The sequence below is a fragment of the Rousettus aegyptiacus genome, unplaced genomic scaffold (assembly GCF_014176215.1).
Source record: "Rousettus aegyptiacus isolate mRouAeg1 unplaced genomic scaffold, mRouAeg1.p scaffold_m13_p_4, whole genome shotgun sequence".
Lineage (NCBI taxonomy): Eukaryota > Metazoa > Chordata > Mammalia > Chiroptera > Pteropodidae > Rousettus > Rousettus aegyptiacus.
The window spans coordinates 27,486,118-27,509,632 of record NW_023416307.1 but is presented as its reverse complement, the minus strand read 5'-3'; the positions used below and the strand labels follow the sequence as shown (position 1 = coordinate 27,509,632).

At 31.3% G+C, this 23,515-nt stretch overlaps 1 pseudogene; it reads left to right on the top strand.

Moving 5' to 3' along the window:
- Window positions 1–21,654: 21,654 nt before the first annotated feature.
- LOC118602419 lies at window positions 21,655–21,772 on the top strand (annotated as a pseudogene).
- Window positions 21,773–23,515: the final 1,743 nt, after the last annotated feature.

Below are 23,515 nucleotides of genomic sequence, written 5' to 3'. Positions count from 1 at the left end.
TTTAATACTATATTATGTATATTGTACTATGATCATAGCATGATTACTATTTTGGTAGGGAGAATAATTCCCTTGCTCCCAGATAAAAGGATGACCATGTCCTACGCTCTGAAAACTGAAAATGTGATGTTACATGGGAAGGTGGAATTCAAGTTGCAAAGGTAATTGAGGTTGCTAATCAATTGACTATAAAATAAGGAGATTATCTTTGATTATCTGGGAGACACAAATGTATTCATAAGTGCCCTTTAGGAAAGTGGATAAGGGAGGGTTTTTAGAGCTTTTACAGGTTTCAAAAAGAACTCAGCTCTCTGACACCTTGATTTTAGCCCCTCAAACACCAATATGACACTTCTAATATTTACCACTATAAAATAATATATTATTGTATTATTTTAAGCCACTACATTTTGGGTAATTTTTATAGCAGCAGCAGAAAATTAATATACTGATTAAGCCTCACCTCTATTCAGATAGTTAGGGGTAATTTTGCCAGTAATTTTGCCCTTTTAAAAGTAAACTTGTGTCACACTTTAAATAAAACTTTCTCATTCCAACAATAATTTATTATTCAATTACTATGTCATCAATCAGCCTTATATAAATATTTACATTTCTTCTGACCTTGCTCTATTATTGCTTATTATATGTTCATTATTATCTAAGAAATTGTTAAGAAAAACTTAGGAGTTTTGCAGCACTTATTTTTCTATCAGATTTTAATTTATATATAAAAATACATCAATAAGCAAAACTCTTAAATTTATCTCAATATAAATCTAAGATAGGCTAATATGATTCTCTACCATAGTGCTAATGGCATAGAAAGGTCTATTTTCTCAACTCATCTGGTTATCTTTCATACTTCTGTAAATAACTGTATGTATGAATCGATTTAATAAACAGCTCAAAGCTATAACAAATTAAAAGGCAATCAGAAATTTTTGTGTATAGCAATGCTTTATACAAACATTTCTAAGCAACATTTTTAATGTTCAATTATATGCATACTAAAAAATATGCAAACTGTATAGAGAAAATGGAAAACTTTAACAGAAAGAACTGCTAGAAAGTAGCAAACAATCATGACTTTGGAAAATTTAATAAATTGCTAATGACTTTGGCATATTATTTGATGTTTAAGGATTAATATTTTAGTAGCAGCAAATGTAAGAATCAGCATTTTAATCTAAAAAACTTGTGTTGTATATTTGTTTTAATTTGGTTGTAAAGATTTTCTTGGAGCCATAAATTTACAACTTTATTGCTAAAGAACTTTATAGGTACTTTATACATCCTTAAATATTTAGACAAATCAGCAGACTCTTTGTATATAAACAATGTACTTGAATTGCTCCATCTTAATTTCTAAAGGAAAGACTTTCTATATTTTGAATTTGTTGAATTAAAATTAATGACTGTACCAATAAATCTCTACTCTTCTTTTAAAGTGAACCAACAATGACTAATGAATGGCAGAAAAAAATAAATAATAGAAAGATGGATAGATTTTCTGTAGTTATGAGAGTTAAATTGTTATTGTAATATTTGCAATGATCTAGATAGAAGAAAAGGCTTTTTAAAATAAAAATGGAAAATTTAATCGCTTATATTGTACTTGCAATTATATCTACAACAGTGTGTTACAGTTTTATGTTCTGGCTTCCTACAGCAAATATAAGTCAAACGTTTTTGAACTGTCATAAAATGCAGACAATTTTGCGCAAATTAATAAGCCCATTCTGATTTCTAGTAAACTGCTATTTCTCAAATACACAAAAATTCTCCAATTTATCATTGCAGGCAATTAAAATCTTTTGGAATAGAATTTCTTTCTTATTTTATCAAAATCCTTATCCCAAAGTTTCCTGTCTTCAGACCGTCGGGGGAAATGTTAAATTATCTCATTAATACATAAGTATACTGTGTATAATTGTACAATGATAACTGATCCCAAATATTTTATTAAGTGGCAACCTTTGTATCTTAATCCTTAAAAATGACCAGTTGTAAGAACTTGGTTACAAAATGAGGATAGAAAGATTTGGGTGGAAAGCTTTTTCCATACAGATTTAATGTAACTAAGCAAATGTCTGGCCTTATTTTTCCAGGTAGATTATTTGACTGTTTCCTTATCTATGACATTTTAATATTCCTTTAGAAATAATTAATAATATTATAAATAAAACTAGATCAATTTAAAGGTAGAAATGGGAGAAAAAAGTCTTAGTTTTAGATTTGAAGTGAAAAAATATAGTTGAAAGTAAAGCCTTGTAAATATATATTATAGATATATTTTTTTCCTTTTGGTCTTTGTGTCATTTGTGATCGATGCTCTGCTAAGCTGAGTTAAATTCTGTTTTGCACTTTGCATTTTACGTGTAAACATTAACAGCTGATGCCCAGACTAATTCACACGAGAGTATTTGACCTATACACAATGAATGCAATAACATCTCAGTACAAACAGAATACTTTCCCATTGCATTCAAAAAATAACATAAAAACTGAAATTACATGATAAATATATGTATGCCATCAGTTTTTGATAACTATAGATATTCCATAAAATATTCTAAAAATCTATAACTGGAAAGGAGGACAACCATTCTGCAATAATTCTAATTCTTAAAGAAAAGCATTATATGAAAATAAAATAAGAATTAAACCTATGAAGGAACTATATGTATAAATGCATTAAACCTAAGAAGGAACCATATTCATAAATGTAAGAAGTAGAGCTGCCATATGATCCAGCAATTCCACTTCTGGGTATTTATCTGATGAAAACAAAAAACAATAATTTGAAAATATATATGCTATGTTTATTGTAGCATTACTATAATAATCAAAATATGGAAATAACCTAGGTGTTCATTAATAGATGAAAGAATAGGAGGATGTGGTACATATATACAATGGAACATTGCTCAGCAATAAAAAAGAATAAAATCTTCACTTGTGAGAACATGTGTGGACCTAGTGAGTGTTATGTAAAGTGAAATAAATAAGATGGAGAAAGGCAAATATCATATGATCACACTCATATGTGGAACCTAAAATATATATATATATATATATATATATATATATAAATGAATAAATAAAACAGAATAGAAACATAACCAATCTGATGCTTACCAAAGGATTGGGGGTCAGGATATGGGGAAAAAAAGAGTTTATACAAAAATAATGATTACAATTACTGTTATTTATACCCCCCCAAAACAATTATGACATATCATTATTTCTTATTTTATGTAAAAATGCTAGATAAATAAATGTAAGATCTTTGTAGAATCACTGTCTTCTGGGACATTGATTAACTCTTAAACTCTTGAAGGGCAGAGATACTACCATTTTTCTCTATATTACTCATAGCACCTACCACAGTCTCTTGAAATTAGAAGACCCGATAAAATGTGTTGAAAAATAAAAGGTAAACTGAGGGAATGAAAAAAAAAATGTCTTTTTTCCAGCTTCAGCTCCCTCTTTGCCTTAGGAGCGGTTTGGGAAAGATAATTATCACTCAAGCCTGGCCTTATGGCTGAAAAACAGGTTTGTCACAAAAGGAAATTGGAGATGCTGCATTCCCATTAGAGATTTGCTCACAATTTCCTATCAGATACTGCACTCCCTCAGTGGAGTTTAAGAGCCTCTTTTATTCATTTTTGTTTTTACTGCTCAGCTCTGAGGCTTAGTACTAGCTCTAAAAATGTCTTGGAGGTAGAGTTAAGAAGTGAAGGAGCAGCACCTCAAGCTTAGTTTGTACCCCATAGAACAGATAAGCACATTTTTCCCATCCCCAAATGGCTCTGGAAAAAAAAAAAATTTAAGTCCGTTTTCTATTATTCTTCTATTATTTCATGTCGGCTTTTAGGAAAGAACATGAAGTTTCTCTTTTCTGCACAATGCCTTCAACACTTACTATCTTTCATCTTTTTGATAAAGACAATCCTAGCATGTATAAGGTAATGTTTCATTGAGATTTTGAGTTGCATTTTCCTGCTGATTAGTGATGTTGAGCTTCTTTTCACGTACCTATACAGCATGGTGCCTATATTTAACATAGTATTGTGCACTTAAATTTTGTTAAAAGGGTAGATCTCATGTTAAACATTCTTACCATACACAAAAAAAGAGAGACATGACGAAACTTTGAGAGGTGATAGATATGTGTGCCTCCTTGATTGTACTAATGGTACCGTGGGTATATGTGTATGTCCAAAATCACCAAATTGTAAATATTAAACATGTGCAACTTTTACATGTCAATTATACCTTAATAAAGCTGTTTTTTTAAAAAGAAAAAGACTATTAAATAGTTCAGAAAAAGAAACCACAGATGTAGTATGGAAATACAGCAAGATTATTGATAGAATTCTAACTTGAGCAAGTTGGTAGTCAATTTTCCATATTCCATTTAAAGATATAAAATTTAAAATGTCATTAAAATATTTAAAAATATTTTATTCTGTGCTATTTGCAGTATAACCATTTCCATGTTTATCTCCATTTTAGCTTGCTTTTTAGTTCTCTATATATATTTAAGAAATACACAAACAAAAAATATCTGTTAATTAGTGAATTTACAGAATTTATTCTATTTATCCTAACATTTCATACTGAGCGAGAATTGCTCAGTGACCCATTTTAGCTTATGTCATAGTGTTAGACTTGACAGTTAATTTTAGTCAAAACAGAGAAATTATTTTCATGGATTCATTACAAAGAGCAAACAAAGTGACATTTTCAGTAATATTTATTCTTCTCAAAGGTTTCCATTCCTAGGAATAAGGTTATAAAATTGAGAGAGATGCAGTAGGTTGGGGGAGAAATAAAAAAGTGTTTGAAGGCCAAAACCAAAATCAACAATTCAGGTGGTTATTTAAATTTCATTTATTTCATTTCACTAACTATAAATTGTCATATGTGTGAGCATGACTAGGAGGATGTCAATGTTCATCATCTTTTGGGTGATTTCACTTTTTAACATTTTTGATCTCTAAATGACAATATTACTTTTTGTCTATTTTACATATATCTTTTTATTTTTAATACAAAATATGTATAGTGTAATGTTCGCCCATTACACTCACCGAGTTTAAACAAATACTGCAGTTGTGACCACCACAATCGAAATACAAGACATTATCATCACTTCTAACAATTCCCAATGTCTCTTTGTAGACATCTCCAGCTCCTGGAAACTACTGATCTGTTTTCTGGCCTGATTCTCTTGCCTTTTCCAGAATGTTATCTATATAGAAGCATACAACATGTTGCTTTTTTAAGTATGCTGCTTTCATTTGACATAAGGGAATTGATAGTAATTGATGTTATTGCATGCATTTAGTAGTACATTTCATTTCATTGTATAGATGTAGTTTATTCATTCATCAGCTGAATAACGTTTTAGTTGTTTTCCATTTTGGAGATTATGAATAAAGTCATTATAAACACTTGCACATTTTTTTGGTGTGTGAAACTATTTTTTATTTATTTTAGATAAATATCTAAAGTGGAATTGCTATATCATGTAATAGTGTGTTTAACTGTCTAGAAAATTCCAAATTTTTTTCCAATATTTTTTAATGTTGCTGTACCATTATTGTATACAATTGCTCTGGGTACTTGGTGTTGTGATTTTTTTTTGTAGTGATAATTGCCAGTGGTTTTAATTTGTATCCATACAACTTCTTTGGTTAAGTGCCTGTTCAAATAATTTGTCTTCTAGTGAGGTTGCTATTTTCTTGCCTTAGAGTCATGTTTTTATATGAGAGATAAAAGATTTCTATAAGATTTCATTAGCAATTATTTTTCTCAGTTTGTGGCTTGAATTAACAGTTCGGTCAATTAAGAATGCCTTTTAAAAAACAAAAGCTCGTAATTCTGGTGAAGTACAATTTTTCAGTTTTTAATTTTATGGAATAGGCTTTTGGTTGTACCTAAAAAATTATGTTTGGCTTTTTTGTTAGAAATCATTTGCCCACATAAACATGGCTTTACTTCTGGGCTCTTGATTCTGTTTCATTGGTCTGCATGTCTGTTTTTCTGCTAATATCATACCATTTTGATTATTGTCACTTTGTAGTATAATTTGAAGTCAGCAATCCCTCTACTGGGTATTTACTCCAAAGACTTGAAAACTCACATCTGAAAAGGTATTTACACACTGATGTTCATAGCAGCATTATTCGTGGTGGCCAGGACATGGAAGAAATTTAATTGTCCTACGATAGATGATTGGATAAAGAAGCTGTGGTACATATATACAATGGAATATTACTCAGCCATAAGAAGAGATGAAATACTGCCATTTGCTGCGACATGGATGGAGCTTGAGATAATCATGCTAAGCAAAACAAGCCAGACAGAAAAAGGTGAAAACCACATGATATCATTTGTATGTGGGATATAAACCTATAAGCAACAAACAAACAGGACAAACAGAGACTAATAGACATAGACAATAGACTAGTGTCTACCAGAAGGTAGGGGGGAGGGGGGTGGGGAGAGGTAGATGGGGTAAAAGGGGTCAAATATGTGATGACAAAAATACATCTAACTATGGGAGGTGAAAACACAATGTAAATATATATATGTCTTGCTGTTAAAATGTACAACTGAACTTACCTGATTTCGTTAACTATTGTCACCATAAAAAATAAATAAGAAAATAAATAAAATAAAATAAAATAAAATATATAAATGTAGATGAATAAAAAATAATATAAATAAAATAAATAAAAAATAAATAAAAAAAACTGTTGCCTAGCCAAAGAAAATTTTTTTCTAAAAATTTTATAGTCTTATTTTCACATTAGGTCAGTAGTATTCTTGAGTAAATTTTTGTAAGTGGTGAGATGTATGAATTAAGATTCCTATTTTTTCATATATATAGTCATTCGATTTAAAATATTGCAAAGACTATCCTTTCTCCATTGAATTACCTCTGAATATTTGTGGCACATCAGTTGCAATTGTTGCAATTTAATGAAGTTAAACACTTACTAGATTAAATCTGGAATCTTTGTTTCATTCTGTCTACCTTCTGATCACTGTAGAGAAGTTGAGGTATTTGAGTCATCCAACTTTGTTCTTCCCAAACTTATTTCAGCTATTCATGTTTCTCTGTATGCTCATATAATTTTAGGAACAACATCAATTTCTACAAAATTGCTACAAAGATTTTGGTTGGAATTGCACTGAGTCTATATGTTTGCTTGGGAAAATTAATATTTTGAGTTTTTCAAAACATCAACATGGGATAATCTTCCATTTATTTATTTTATTTCTTTCATCAGTATTTTATATTTTTTGGTTTACAAATTTATAATTTTTGATGCTATTAAAAATTCTCTCTTTTTTAAAAGTTTTAGTTTCCAACTAGTCATGGCTAATATATAAAAATATGATCAATTTCCAAATATTGTCCTGCTATCCATCAACCTTCCTAAACTCATTTATTAGTTCTAATGACTTAGATTGTTTGGGATTTTTTATGTGGAAATTGTACTGACTGCATATAGTTATGGCTTTATATTTTTTCTGTGCTGTTATACTAGGTTGGACTTAGAGCACAATATAAAATAATAGTGGTGAAAGAGAATATTCTTACCTTGTTTCTCACATATGAAAGAAAGTATTCAGCCCTTCAACTTAGGTATGTTGCTACACATAGGACTTTGTACATACTCTTTACTGGGTAAATATAGTTTTCTTCTAGTCCTAGTATTCCGAATGTACTTATCAGAAATGGGTATTGGGTTTAGTAAACTGTTTTGCTTCTATTGAGATAATCACATGATTCTTCATCTATAATCTCCTGATGTGGTGAATTACATTTGAGTGAATTGAGTGTTGAACCAGTTTTGTATTCCTATGAATCTTTCCATTTGTTCATGATACATTCTATTTTAAGCATGTAGTTAGGTTTAGTATCTAGTATTGTGTTGTATATTTGTGCATTTATGTTCATGGGGTGTATTGCCTATAGTTATATTTTCTGGAATACATCCTATTATTCTCTTATGAAATTTGGTTATTTGCTGGTTCTATAAAATAAAGTGGGAAGGCCTGCCACTTCTTTATTATGGAGAGTTTTTGTAGGATAGGTATTATTTCTTTCTAAATGTTTTCTACTATTTGCAACTAAACCCTTTGTAACCTTAAAAGTAGGTTTCTTGAAAGGTTTTTAATTACAAATTCATTTTTTTTTTACCATATATTGGAATATTTGTGAGATTTGTTTCTTCTTGATGAGCTTTGGAAGTTTTTCTTTTAATAAACTTGACCATTGGATCTACTTGGTAAAACGCGTTGGTGTAGAATTGTTTGTAGCATGCATCTAGTAACTTTTCAGTATCTGTAGGCTCTGCAGTAACGTACCGTTTCATCTCGAATATTTGTATATTATGCCTTCTCTATTTCACCCCCATTCCTTACACACACACACATACACACACACACCTTGATCAGTCTGGTTACTGTTTTCTCAGTTTTATTGATTTTTTTTCAAAGAACTAACTTTTGCTTTTATTTTTTTTTTCCAGTCTTGATTTCTTTTTGGCTCTCATTTTTATTATTTCCTTTTAATCTTTTCTTTTGTGTTTTGTTGATGCTTTTTTTTTTAGTATGTTAAAGTAGAAACTTTAACATACTAATTGATTAGAGATCTTTCTTCTTGTCTAATATACACATTCAATGCTGTAATTTCATTTAGCATTTCTTTAGCTGAATTTAAAAAAAAATTATAAGTTGTGTATTATTTTTATTCAACACAAAGTTTTTTCTAATTTCCCTATGACTTTCCACTTAATTCATTAGTCATTGCATTCCACAACTGTAATTGTGTTTTCATGTATTTGTTCTTTCTAATCTATCATTTATAATTAATATATTTTGATGCATTAGGTTTATTATATTTTGTGGTGAATTAAACTCATCATTATGTAATATTCTTTATTTCTGGAAATATTACTTCTGATATACTTTATCTGATATTAACATAATCCCCTAGATTTCTTTTGATTTATATTTTTATGTTTTCTTATTTCACATCTTTTTACTTTTAACCTATACATTCTTATATTTCAATTTAGTTTTCGTACATAGCTAAATGTTGGATTCGCTTTTTAATTCATTCTGATAACCTCTGTTGTTTAACAGGCATGCTTAGACTGCTTACATTTAAGTTAACTATTGATACAGATATATTACAATCTGTCATCCAGGTAGTTATTTTTCTTTGTGTTCTATATGTTCTTTATTTTTCTTCTTTTTTTGCCTTTTTTGGAGTAATGGATGATTTTTTATCATTCCATTATATCTTTACTTTTGGCTTAATTTTTATACCTTTCTTGTAAAAGAATGAATACACAATATACATTTTCAATGAGTCTCAATCTAAATTTAAATGATATGCTATTTTGAATGTAGAGTAAGAACTTCCAAATAGTGTATTCCCAATAGCCCTTTCATCTTTTGTGTTATTTTTATCATATCTTACTTTTACAAGAGTTGTAAACTCAAAATTCATTGCTACCATTTTTATTTTAATCAGTCCATCATTTTAAAACAATTCAATATGACAAAAATTAAATTTACCTTTGTAATGCCATTTCTAGAGCTTCTAATTTCTTTGGGTAGATTTAAGTTTCTCTCTTGTACCTTATTCTTTTTACCTAAAGAACTTATTTTAGTTATGTCATAGGATAACCCCACTGTTAATAAATTCTCCCACTTTTGAAAGACATATTCACTTATTATAGGATTCTGGGATAATCAATTTCTGTGTATGTTTGATAATTTTGAGACTGTTACTCTTTATCTTCTGTATTGTTTATTTTCTGATGATAAATCTGTTGTATTTCTCATCTCAGATCCTCTGTATATAATGAACCTATTTTTCTTGATACCGTCAAGATTTTCTCTTTCTCATTAATTTTGAGCTACTTAAATATCATGAGTCCAGGAGCATTTCATTTGTTTCATCCTTTTTGATATTTTCTGAGGTTCTTAGATCTTTGTTTAATGTTTCTATTAACTTTTGCAATTCTCAAACATCTCTTCAAATATTTATTCTTTTTTCTTCTGAGATTCAAATTGTTAGACCATTTGATATTGTTCCTTAACTCTCTAGATTTTTTCCCTTCATTCTTTTAATTTTGTTATATCTTGAGCATTTTGCATCAATCTATCATGTTTCCTGATTGCTTCTTTGATTATATTAACTTGGGAATTAATACAAAGCCATTCTTCATCACTTTTACTGTGTTTTCATTTATAACATACCAATTTCCTTCTTATTATTCTTATCTCGCAATTGAAATTAAGCATTTCTCCATGCATGTTGTCCATTTTCTCCACTATAATGTTTAACTTAATTATAATTATTTTGAATCTCCTTTCTGATAATGATTACATTTGGTTCATTTCTGAATCTGATTCTATTAATTGCTTTGTTTCTTGACAGTATGTGCATCCTTGCTTCTTTATTAGCCTCATCATTATTGGTTGAACATCAGACTTCTTCTGTATGACAATAGAAAATGTAATAAATATTGTTCTTTCCTGGAAATGAGCATATATTTTCATTCTAATGTAAGTTCTGCGTCATTGAGAATCTGTGCTGTGTTTGGCATTTGTTTTGCTGCAGTTACTCTCAGTGGAACATGATTTTAAATTCCACTGGTATTACCCTGTGGTTAAAGTAAGACTAATTTTCTATAGTACTTTTCTCAATGTATTTTTTTCTCATTCAGTTAATGACTTCTCTTTGCACCTACAACTCAGAGAGTGTATCTCTCCTTGGTCTAACCTGTCCTTTACAGACAGCTGCATTTCTTTGCTAACCTTCTGTTGGGATGGCTCCTCTGTTGATGTTCAGCATTGGTCTCAAGTGGGTGCTGTGTCCTTTTGACTAATTGGTAGGAATTTCTCAGTAACTTTCTCCCTCCACTCCCCCCAAATCATGGTTTTTAATAGTGTATGGCCTTGTTGTGGAGACGGTGGATTACCCACTTCCTGTTGGTGATGAGGTTCCACACCATTCCCACTGTAGCTTAAGACCTTTTTCCATTGGTAGTAGGGAAGAAGAGGAACACATGTCCTCAAGCTGTCTCTATAGTAGTTTCTATTCTCCTCCTTGAGGCCTGAACCACAAAAGAAGCTTTCCTCAGTCCCTCTGACTTTGACTCTCATCTTTTTCATGTGTGCCTAGAGAGGTTTGTAGAGAACAGTCTGAGAACAAGTATAATTCCATATGCAGCTCATGAAACTCTATACTCTCATACTAGACTAAATTCTGTCTTTAACAATTGGCTAAACATTTTTAGCTGAATTTTTCTCACCCACCTTGTTGTCATTTGGTATAAATAGCCTATATGTACTTTCTTATGGCTGGAATAACCTTTAAATTATTTAGTTCTACCTCATCATTTGACAGATGAGAGCTTGTTATCTCATCATGATAAACTGATTTAACTCTAAGATATAGGTCTAACTGTAGTTACCTAAGCTCAATGTTTTTATTATTTTTTTCCATGTTATAGACATTTCTAATAAAAAAAATGTGTTTATGTCTAGTTTTTTTCTAACATTTGTATTTCTAGTGCCTAAAATATGTCATGTGTATAGTACGTGCTCAATTAACATTTATTTAATAAACATTTAATTCTACCATGCATGCTTATTCATTATTCAATCTAACCCCCAAAACAATGGTTTACGGAACTCAGTGAATAAACTAAAATAAGTTAAAGTATAAGAGGAAAACCTATCACTACCTAATTTATATGCAGAACAGAGCAATTGCCTACATGATGCGATTACTTTCAGTACTATCACTCTTATCCCTAAATCTTGGGTTTTATTGGATCCAGTAGAAAAAAGCAAGGGCAGTGTGAACATATTGTTAGCTGTTGGGATTGGGGGTTAGGGAAGTGAAATGCGAATAAACTTTTTAAGACATAATATGTTAATGCAATTTTCTATGGATTTTTTAATGTTTAAAAAATAGCCAACTTTTTCTACAGTTGTGTACTGCATAACAATATTCTGTGTATGAAGCTCATGAAACTGTCTATTTATCTTTGAAGGTCAATAATGGACTGTATATACAACAGTGTTCCCATAAGGTCATAATAAAGATGAATTTCTTGTAAAAAAATAAAAATGGAAGGATGTGTCATTAAAAAGGATTTTTTCCTCTGATGGGAGCAATACATGTACATCTTGGCAATAGATTCCCTCTCACTCACAGAACTTAATTTTGGGTGCACTGATTATATCCAACCAGTCAGCCACCGACCTGTTTCAACACAGAGGAGCTTATCCCCTCAGCATAACAATATCCACAGGACACTATAGCCCTCGCAGATCTAGCTTCATGATCTTCAGAATACATAGCTGTAAATTCTTCGTTGAGGACATAAAATCTTATACAAGGACAAAGGTCCATAGGAGCTACTTTAACAAGTATTAAGTGCTCCTGCCACTTCAGTAAAACCTTTCTGTGGTAGTATGGAGCTAGCCTGTCCCTGAACTTTAGAAATATTTTCAGGTCGTAATGATGTAAAGCAGAAAATATTGTATTTTCCCCATCAGTTCAATGTCAGAGAGAGCCTTTTTGTGCCAGGTAAAATCAATGGAACCAAAAACAAATTTCCAAAGTCAAAATATTGTGTACTCAGTTTTATACCCCCTCACACACTTATAAAAATCCACATATATATAAATATATATAAATACCACTAAGTTTCTTGAGCTGACCACTGCTTCAACATACAATAGACAAAACCACATTGCCATGACGATACCCAATATTTCATCTTGATTTCTTATTCTTACGAATTCTCAAGTCACCTTTTACTTCCTCTTGACAGTCATTATTATGATGATCTATAACTTATCTAGCTAGTTTCCCCTCCTTATCTCCAATCAATTGATCCCACATCTCTGTTCAAGGAGCAACACTGACAGCTTCAAAGTTTTATTTCTGACCGTCAGAAGGAAGCAAGAGGGCTTGTGCGGCAGTATTCATAAAGTCTAATACAGCAGTGTACAGTAATGCCTTAGGCCTTCTCATTCACTCACTACTCATTCACTGACTCACCCAGAGCAACTTCCAGTCCTGTAAGCTATATTGCTGTGCCCATAGTAAGTGGCCTACACAAGTGCATCATATTTTTATCTTTTATGCTGGATTTTTTCTATACCTATTCGATATTTAGATACACTAATATTTACAATTCTGTTATAATTGCCTACAGTATTCAGTAGAGTAACATGCCATATAGATTTATAGCCTAGAAGCAATAGGGCTATATTATATGGCCTAAGTGTGTAGTAAGCTATACCATCCAGGTTTGTGTAAGTGCATTCTATGATATTTACACAGTGACAAAATTGCCTAATAATGCATTTCTTAGAATATACCCCTGTTGTTAAGTGACACAGGACAGTTTATCTATCTTTTTCCAAAAGAAAAATTGGTCCTCAGAAACGTTTGGAAATCTACCCTGGTTACTACATGGAGTTAATGAGTAGACTAGAATTCATAGCCTCTTCAAAAATCTTATATTTTGTCACTATTCTGAAATTCCCTGCTGAGGTAAGAAAGATAAAAATGTAGAAAAGGAATTACAAAGATGAGATTTAGAATATTGTTCTCTGCCACTGTGCTAGATGGGAATTTTTTTAAAAGTAAAAATAACTAGAGATAAATGAATATATAAAGATACATATTTTGATTCTGACAGATTAAGGAGTCTTTTTATTCTCTTTGGACTAATTTGAAGCAGAAGAGTGAAAAGCAGGCTATTATCACTTTATTTAACTTTTACGATGTTTAGATATACTTTAAAAGGGAAACACTTAAAAATGTGTTTCAATAAACAATCACTTTTATGTGTTCATTCCTTGTGGCTAAGAAATATTTAGACTGACCATTTATAGGTTAATAAGATCTTAATCTAGTACAATTTTAAAGGAATTCAAATTCTTCTTTCTTGCTGTTTAAAATATACATATTCATAGAAAAAGAAACTACTTACAAAATAGATTTTTTAAAATGTGTCTGACAAAGAAGACTTCTCTCTCTTTTAATCTCCTGAATAAAGCAACTTTTGCCACATTCCTCTCTTTCAGATAAAGGGATAAAGTAGTGTGTTGTTAATCATTTTTATGCACTGTAACTATTAACATTCTTTAATTATCCTGTTAATCAGTGTAAATGTCACCTATTATGATATTCATATACTGCATCTATGTCATCCATTAGCCCAATTAATTAAAAACTCAAAGTTATTTATTGATTCATAAAATAAGTGGACACAGTTCATACACCTCTATAAAATTGGTTGAATTAAAATTTTGCATCCAAGCTATACTTATCTTTCTTTTACTTTGCCACCTGCAAGTCAGAAAATTCTAGATTTTTTGATGTTTTTATTTATTTTGCTAGTTATCATTTTTTAAAAAGTAATAGCCATTTACCTTTGAAGGTAGAAAAAATAAAAAACAACCATGAACAAAGCAAAGTCCTGCCTTCACAGAAATTGCTTTTTAGTTGATACAGATTATCACAACAAACAGTAAATGTGTAAATTATACAGTATGTTAGAAGGTAGTAATTGATATGTGAAAATACAGAAGTGAATAAGGAGGAAAACGTTGTAAGCAATTTGAATAAGATGGTCAGGGAAGACTTCATTAAGAAATAGAAATGGGACTATAAACTATAGGTACGTTCACAATTTTTTTGGAGAAATTGTTCTGTTCTCAGTTTCCAAATATTCCTTCACTCTCTCCTCCTATTACCAGTTCAACGTTCATGTCTCTGATGCTTCCAAAGGCAAAAACCCAAAACATCAGAGTTTGAAGAAATGAAAGGTTTATTCATCGAGAAGGTGCCAGCAAAGAAGGTGTAGAATACATAGTGGTTCCTCAATCCACTTTAAGAAAGTCCAAAGTCCAGGCTTCCTTTATGTCAAGGGAAGGGGAACTAAAAAGGTTAAGAGGTGATTGGTGACCTGCAGACATCTGGGCTCAAGCAGGAGTCTGAGGAAGATTGTGTTAGTCTGTTGACCTTAACTGATGTGAGTCGAGGCAAGAGGTTTCTGCAAATCTTTGATAAACAATCCACACTTCCCTTACCTCCTTGGGAGAGGCACTTGCTGGTAAGGGGCTATTTTTGTAAAACTTAAACCACGAGCAGAATTCCTCTAATGATTAGCATGTTTATATGGAAGACCAAGCAGACATTTTTAGCCTGGGAACAAAGCAGGCTTGGACAAGATGGAGTCAGAGAGACAGAAAATCTCACTCCATTATACTCTTATCCTTACTGAGCAGAATCTCTAGCATATATTTATGATATTAAAAATAATAAATAGAGGCTTGATTCATGGCTATTTTTGCCTTAAGCCTGGCCAAAATCTATAAGGCAAGGAATTATAATCTCTAGTAATGAGTTTAAACTAAAGAAAAAGAAGAAAATATGGGGAGAAAATATAAAGCAATATTTCAATAAGTAATTGTAATTTAAAAGAGTTTTGCTCTCAAGGAGATAATAAACTCAATGTGAAGGTAAGACTTATATATAAAATAACAATTACCATTTCTTCAAAATTAAAATGGAGAAAACCTACATTCCCATATTTTATCTGGTATTGAAAATAAAGTAATTTAAAAATTATAGCTTACTTCTAAGAATACATTCTATCTCTCTGACTATATTTTTAAATTTTATTCAGAATTATAAATTGTGTATTTTTATTACTTATGAAATAACATAATGACTACAGACTCATATAATTTGATCTAGCTGTATTTAAATAAAATATTTTAAATTCACCCAGGAGACATTTTTATTTTGAGAAATTTAGAGAGAAATAATTGTGTGGTGGCTCTATTTTTATACTAATAATTTTTTTAGTTACCTGCAAACCTTGGACTAGTATGAAACCATATTATATTTTTTAACAATTATTTTATTTAAAAAGCAGTAATTATAATTTTATATTTCTCGAATTTGAAAAAAACAGGATTTTTGATTCTTTAAATTTTATTCAAATAGTCCATCTTTTTAAAAAGAACAACTTTATTTAAAAAAATACATAATTATATATAACTAGTACATCACTAGTACTCTAAAATTTCTTCCAAAGTATACTACAGCTGCATAAACAAGTTAGTTATCAATTGTGACTATTAAATAAAGGCTGGAAGCAGTATGTGAATACTGGAAATTCACTTTGATCTTTTCGTTTTCCTATGTCTTGCTGAGTATGCCAAGAATATGAGGCCCTGACAACTCTTTACCTATGCTATTTCTCAACGTTGTATTTGCAGTGAGCAACCCTGAGGGATAAGGTAATATGGAACAAAAAGTACGTTTGCTTACTTATTGATATAAAGGCAGTATATTTCTCAATGTTCCTCGACTGTGAAGAAACCCACTATGAATGCAGCATTCACTTTGCTTCCACTGGCCACTGGGCTGCTTCATGTTGTCCTCGTGAGACTTGGGGACAAGAAAACTGACACGAATATTCTGATGGTCATTCTGCTTGCTGTGCTATGAGTAATAAAACCCTTTGTTTCTGACTCAGCAGTCTCTTGTCTTCTGTTAGCATATTCAATTGTTAAGGCCCACTTATTAAGTTGTATGTAGGCTAAAATCAAATCCCAGATTCAACAATGAGCAATGTATAAATTATAGAAGCAAATGAACTACTAGAAAGCAATCAGGTAGAACATATGGCCTTTTTCCAAGATTCATTCATATAATTTATTTACAAATACACATAGAGTAAGAAAAGAGGGAAGGGGAGAGAGAAAGAGAAAGAGAGAGAGAGAGAAAGAGAGAGAGAGAGAGAGAGAGAAACTGCTTCAAATCCAGTGAAACATGAGAAATATAATTCTTTAATTCATAATTCCACATGGTAGTTTATTATCCAGATAAATTTAATCACGTTTTTATATTTTAAGTATATAAAGATAATATCTCACAGATTTAGAAATCTTTTTTCTTTGTTAACGTTAAATTTGGGTGTTAACATTCGGTGCAATAATTCCAAAGCATCCGAAAAATCATTCTGTAGAAAGCAGTCTTTGGAACTGTGAGCCTATAATACTTACGTGGTCAATCTAATATAAATTTTCACTTAAAAACAATTACAGTGTCCTACTTAGTACTAGAAAATGATTTGAAGTCATGTTTTTCATTTCAAAATAATTATAAATAAATATTGCCAAAATAAATTGAAAATTCACTTTGGTTTTCTTTTTGAGATATCTAAGATATAATAACTAGTTAGCTAAAAAGGAAAAAAAATATTTTTACAAAAAGTTTCTGGAGCATTTTTTTTTTTTTATTAATCCATGCTCCTTTAACTATTTTCTTTTGAAGATACACTGAGATACTTTAATTGGGAAAAAGCCCAGAGAGGTAGCTTGCTTTAAATTCCAGCTTTTCTCTCAGAAAAATTGGTATTTGATATTATAAATACCAAATATTAGCCACCATGGACTCATTTAACTTTTTTAGTCATTATGGTATTTTCTGTTTTCATAATCATGATAAATATATAAATAGAACAAAACCTACTTTTAATACTTTGCTAGGGACAGAAGGATCTGTTACAAAATAAGTGAGAATAAATTGGATAGAATAAAAGTAAATTTTCAAGGATGATCCCTAAAAATTTTGATAGCATGGTAATAACAACATGTATTGAAACTACAATTCATACTTTTAGTAAAAAAAAAAAAAAAAAAACACAACAACAACAACAAAAAACATTAATTCTTAAACTGTAAACCCCCAACAAGAGCAAGTACACATCTTCTAGCAAGGATATTGTGTTTATAAAGCCTAATACTGCAACTAGAGAACAATTGAGTAACAAAAATCGACTACATATAAAAGTGTTCTTGCTCAATAAAAACAATCTGGACAGTGCATAGCCAGGAAATCTTAATAATGCCCACGTAAATTTCGAAGGCCTACGAACTCATATCCCACCTGTCATTTAGGACTTAGCTCATTTTACTGGAATTTTCTCAGCTAAATGATGCTTAATAGGGACAGAAATAAATTCTGATATGAGATTAGGCCATTAAGAGAACATAGCATAGGCACAAATGATAAGTTTGTGAACTGAGAACCAAAAGTACTTAAAAAATAACCCAGATTGCCTGGAATTCCAATCACAGTGGTTGGCATTCTAGTATCAGAGACAAAAAAAAAAAAAAGAAAATGCCCAGAATCAAACCATTTTTGTTATATCAATCAGACCGTGAAAAAAGCATATATGAAATTTGCACATTTAGACTGGGGAGAAGTGGGACTAGGGAGAGAATTCAGGACTTTTAGTAGTAAATAGCAGGTATTGAAACAAAGGAATTGTGCCAATAATGACAACATATTTTTGGAATGCAATGCTATTATTTTTAACCAGCTAATACTTTCTTCAGAATTAGTTTATCAAATTTTTATGAATTTCTAATATTTGAAAGCAGAGGTAACTTTGTAGAGTGTCTTCATATTTGAAACAAATTATATTTGTAATAATTTGAGTACATCTCAAGCTATGCCTAAAGCAATAAAGATGCAGTTGATATAGTCTGATATAGTCTGCAAAGTGAAAATATAAATTCTAAGTTTTTAAGATGATGTTTGCACACCAAATAATTTCTGTAATTATCACATCAGTTTGAATACAAGGATGATATTTTGTGGTGATATTTGTAACCTTTACCACAATTGTGATAAAAAAAATATTTTTTTAAATATGTATTTGCTATTAGACTTTCTGACTTCGCAATGACACTACTTCTATTACTTAGAACATTCAATAACTATTTGTTAAATAAATGTCAAATAATGGATTTACATACAGTGAAGAATCATATAGCGGGCCACCAAGAGAGAAGAGTGCAGAACCAGAGAATGAAGATCCGGCTTCTGGCGGCACTACTCTTAGATCGTCACCAGTGCTCTTATGTGGAAGGCTAAGTTCTCCGTGAAGCTTTCTGCTTCATGTGAGAGTAGGCCATCATATTTATATATTTCTATAGTATCTATCAAATTGTGTTAACTTTCATTACTTCATTCATGTCGTACATTAGTTCTTTAACTAATTAAATAACTAGTTAAAGAACTAATGTGCAACTAATTTTTTAACAGAATTTTTGTCAGAACTTTAGGAATAGATTTTCATGAAGTTTTTTAAAGTTTTATAGAGACAGTATAGTGTCAGTTGTTAACTTAAGAATATCAATTCTGAAGCCATATTACCTGGGTTCAAAAGTCTTTCTGTTACTTTCTAAGTATGTAAATATGCACATTAAAGTAGTAGTTACCACATAAGGTTACACTGAAAAATTATATGAGTTAATAAATATAAAGCACTTGTCAATTTATTAAAAAAAACATAAAAATGTTATTTATTATTGCCATTATTCAATATATTTTTAGAAGGGTATAATGGCTGAATCCAGAGCAAAAATTTACTACTTTACATTTATTGCACTACACTATTGAGCATATTATCTACGAGCTGTTTTTATATCTATTTAATCTCAGTATATTCAATATATAATAAAAAAGGAACCAGATAATCATGAATGTCATTCTATAGCTGCAATCTAGAAATGTTTCATGCACTTGATAACTCTGTGGAAACTGAAACTCACCATATTCTGAAGAAAAGAACCTCTGGTATGACCAAAGAGTAGTGGGCTATTCTAAGCTCCATGACCATGTCTTGATGATATACACATTATAGCCATAACAATACTTTTCTATCCTATATGACCAGTAATCATATGACTTCCAACATCCCAGTCGAATAAACAAAAAATTGAGTCTTGAGTCATGGTAGTCTTCTAATTACTGTAAATCTGCACCACTTTACCCAAAGATGTTCATATCCTAATCCCAGAACCAGTGAATGCCACCTTTTATGTCAAAAGAAACTTTGTGGTTGAGATTAAGGATTTTGAGATGAGAAAATTATCTAGGTCTCACGATGTAATCATAATGATCTTTATGGAGATAAACGAGATCAAAGAGAGAAAAAAGGTCACCTGGTAATGGTAACATAGCTAGGAACCTAGGAATGCTGGCAGCTTCTAGAATCTAAGAAGCAAGGAACCATCCTTGATGAAAAGTTGGTTCTAGCCCAGTGAGACCCATGTCAGACAACTGGTGTACAAAAAGAATAAATTTGTATTGTTTTACACCACTAAGTATATAGTAATTTGTTAAATCAGCACTTGGAAACTAGTACAATATTTTTCTTTGTATATATTTATTTGAGGAGGGTAAATGGAATAATTTTAAAGGGAAGAAATATGAAGTATCTAAAATTTTGGTGAAGCTGAACTTTCCATACGAAGTTTAGGAAGTATTTGCAAATGTATATTCAAATTTTCAAAAAGTTTCTGCCTAAAATGTAAGTGATGTTTATAATAATTTCCCACAGTCTGTAGTCCTATAGTTCCACATTTTGTGGTTCCTAGAACAAGATCTTTTTGCCTTCAAACGCCTCTGCTGAGGCACTTCTCAAAGTTGTTAATATAGAAACTGCCTATCCTGGATGACTCACAAAACCTTTCAAAGGGGCACAGTATGTATTGTAGTAGCTCAATATCCCTCAGGCATTTGTATAGGAGAGATTTCTGGAGGAGCTAAAAGTGGCATTGCTACGTGCAAGTTATAAATAACATAAAAGATATCAAGCGCTCAGCTTATGTAGGAATCTTTTTCAGTTCTTCAGTTAATTTCACAGCAGAAATAGAAACATTTATCAATCTTGAAAACTGAATATAAACTGTATGAAGTATAATATGAAATTTAGAAATTAAGGCTGTATAGACACATAATCTTTGAGAAAAATAGGTCATTGTAATCTTTGGTGAAGGAATTTATGAAATATTCATAAGTAAATGGATAATACCATACACAGAATATGGGGCTTCTCTATATATCAGAGGAGAGTTCAAATATTTTCTAGTTTCTTTGTAACTTTTAGGAAGAGACAATCTCCCTAGCATAGAACTTTTTAATAAATAATCTCGTTACAGATCTGAAACTGAATAGAAAATGAATTTTTTATCTTGTGAAGGAGGCACTACAGTAGGATATGTCAGTTTTCCATTTAAACATACAATATATCATGGATAGGGAAATTTTAAGAGAATAGAATTTATCATAAAATAAAGGTACTAAACATAGCCGTATATATTTATTCCAGTCATGCACTTTTATCTGCCTTTACAATAAAAAAAAATATTTTTCTTCTTTACTTCACAAAAAGTACAATTTTTTTGGTAAGCAGCATTGTAAATCAGATGAAGGTTGGATTCTAAACGGATAAATAAATTTCGAGAATGGGAAAGAAGTAGGATAGTGTAGGAGAAAAAGTTCTAGTTGCCTAGAAGATCTAGGTTCTAGTTTCTGATCCACTACAAAAGCACCATCTCATCTCAGCTTACTCAGATTGGTTGTGTAAATGCCGTTTCTCACTCTCAAGTGTACTTAATAATATCTACCTTAGGTTGAAAGACAAATTGATGTATATGTAAACATACATATTTTTTAACAAGTATCCTATGAGTTTTCACAATTTAAAAAATTCATTTAGCTACTGCCATGCCACCCTGAACAAGCCCGATCCCATCTGATCTCAGAAGCTAAGCAGGGTCGGGCCTGGTTAGTACTTGGATGGGAGACCGCCTAGGAAGACAGGTGTTGTAGGTGTAAAAAAAATAAATAAATAAAAATAAGGGATTGTAAGCTAACAAGGTCCTTGCAATCTGTGAGGTAGACCAAGGGTTGCTTCACAGAAATAAATAAATAGATAGATAGATAGATAGATAAAGAAATAAATAAATAATCCATTTAACATCGGTATCAGAAAAAAGTTCATCCTAGGCGAAACTTAGAAAGGATGATTAACTTTAGCACTTCGCTTCTCACTCAGTGTGTTTTTTTAATTAAAACTTCTTTATACAGTAGAATATTACTCAACTGTTAAAAACGATAAAATCCTACCATTTGCGTTTGGACCTAGTGGTTATTATGCTGAGAGAAATAAGTCAGACAGAGAAAGATAAATGCCATATGATTTCATTTATATACGGAATCTAGGGAACAAAAAGAACAAACTAATGAAAAACATACTCACAAATATAGTGGACAATTATTGGACAGAGGGGAGGAGAGTTGGGGAGCTGGGAGAATGGGATGAAGGGTTAAAGAAGTATGAATTAGTAATTGATAGATGGTTAAGGGGATGGGGAGCAGAACATAGGGAATGCAGTAAGCATTAATGTAATGGCTAGGTGGAGAGCCAGAGGAGAGAAGGAGCAATTAAGGGGATTGATTGTTTTATGAACTATATAGATATCTAACCAATGTACTATATACTTGAAACTAATTTAAATAAATTAATTTAAAAAAATCTTTTTTGTCAGTGGTAGCACGGGTGTGGCAGGTAGGTTTATTATCCATACCAACCTCTAAATATCTATCCAATCACACAAATCTAAATAAAAATTATGTACTTAGAGCATGTATTAGTTTTCTATGACTTTGTTTCAAATTTAGCAACTTACAAAACACCCATTTATTTTCTGGCAGTTTCTCTGGGTTAATGTCTAGGCAGTTCTCTGTGGTCTCAGAAGACCACAATCTAGGTGTCAGCTAGGGCTGCAGTTCTTATCTGAAGCTCACAGTCCTTCCAAACTTAACGCAGATGTTGGCAAAATGCATTTCCTTGCCATTGTTAGGCTGAGGCCCTCAGCTCCTGAGGTCATTTCTTTTCCTAGGCAGTTCACAAAATGGTCATATGCTTTCTTCAGGATGGCCAAGAGGATGTCTCTGATACTTCACCCTATTTAAATGACCTCACCTGATTACAGAAGGCACACTGAGCATAATCCCTTTTTTGAGTAGCACAAAGTCAACTGATTTAGGAATTTAGTTTCATTTGCACAATTCTTTCACCCTTACCATGTAATCTAATCATGGGATACATATACATCATAGTCACAGATCCCGCCTGCATTCAAGGGGATTGGATTATACAGGCAAAGCAACGTTGTCTAAATCTACAATCACTCTTCAACCCTATCCCATTTCCAAACAAGTCGTCATCCAGAAGCTCCATTCCCCAACAATAAGAAAATCTGGAATTGCAACTGTTATTACTGTGTTTAGCCTTCCTTTGAGTCAGCATTTCTCAAACTTCTTTTTCATTATCACCCTCCAATGAAGCCTTTATAAATATTTGTGTTTTCTAATCACTCCACATGAAATTTTAATGCCACAGATGATACATTTCTGTTTGTGTACAGCATGTATACCTGTGTTTTACACATAAAAAAAGTAAGACTTTTGGTTTCTTTTGTTTCTCAAAAACCAGTTTTTGCTCCCTTGGGTGCTCTATTACCCCTGCTGAGAATGCATGCCCTAAGTAAATGTACTTGACTCTACCTGCTC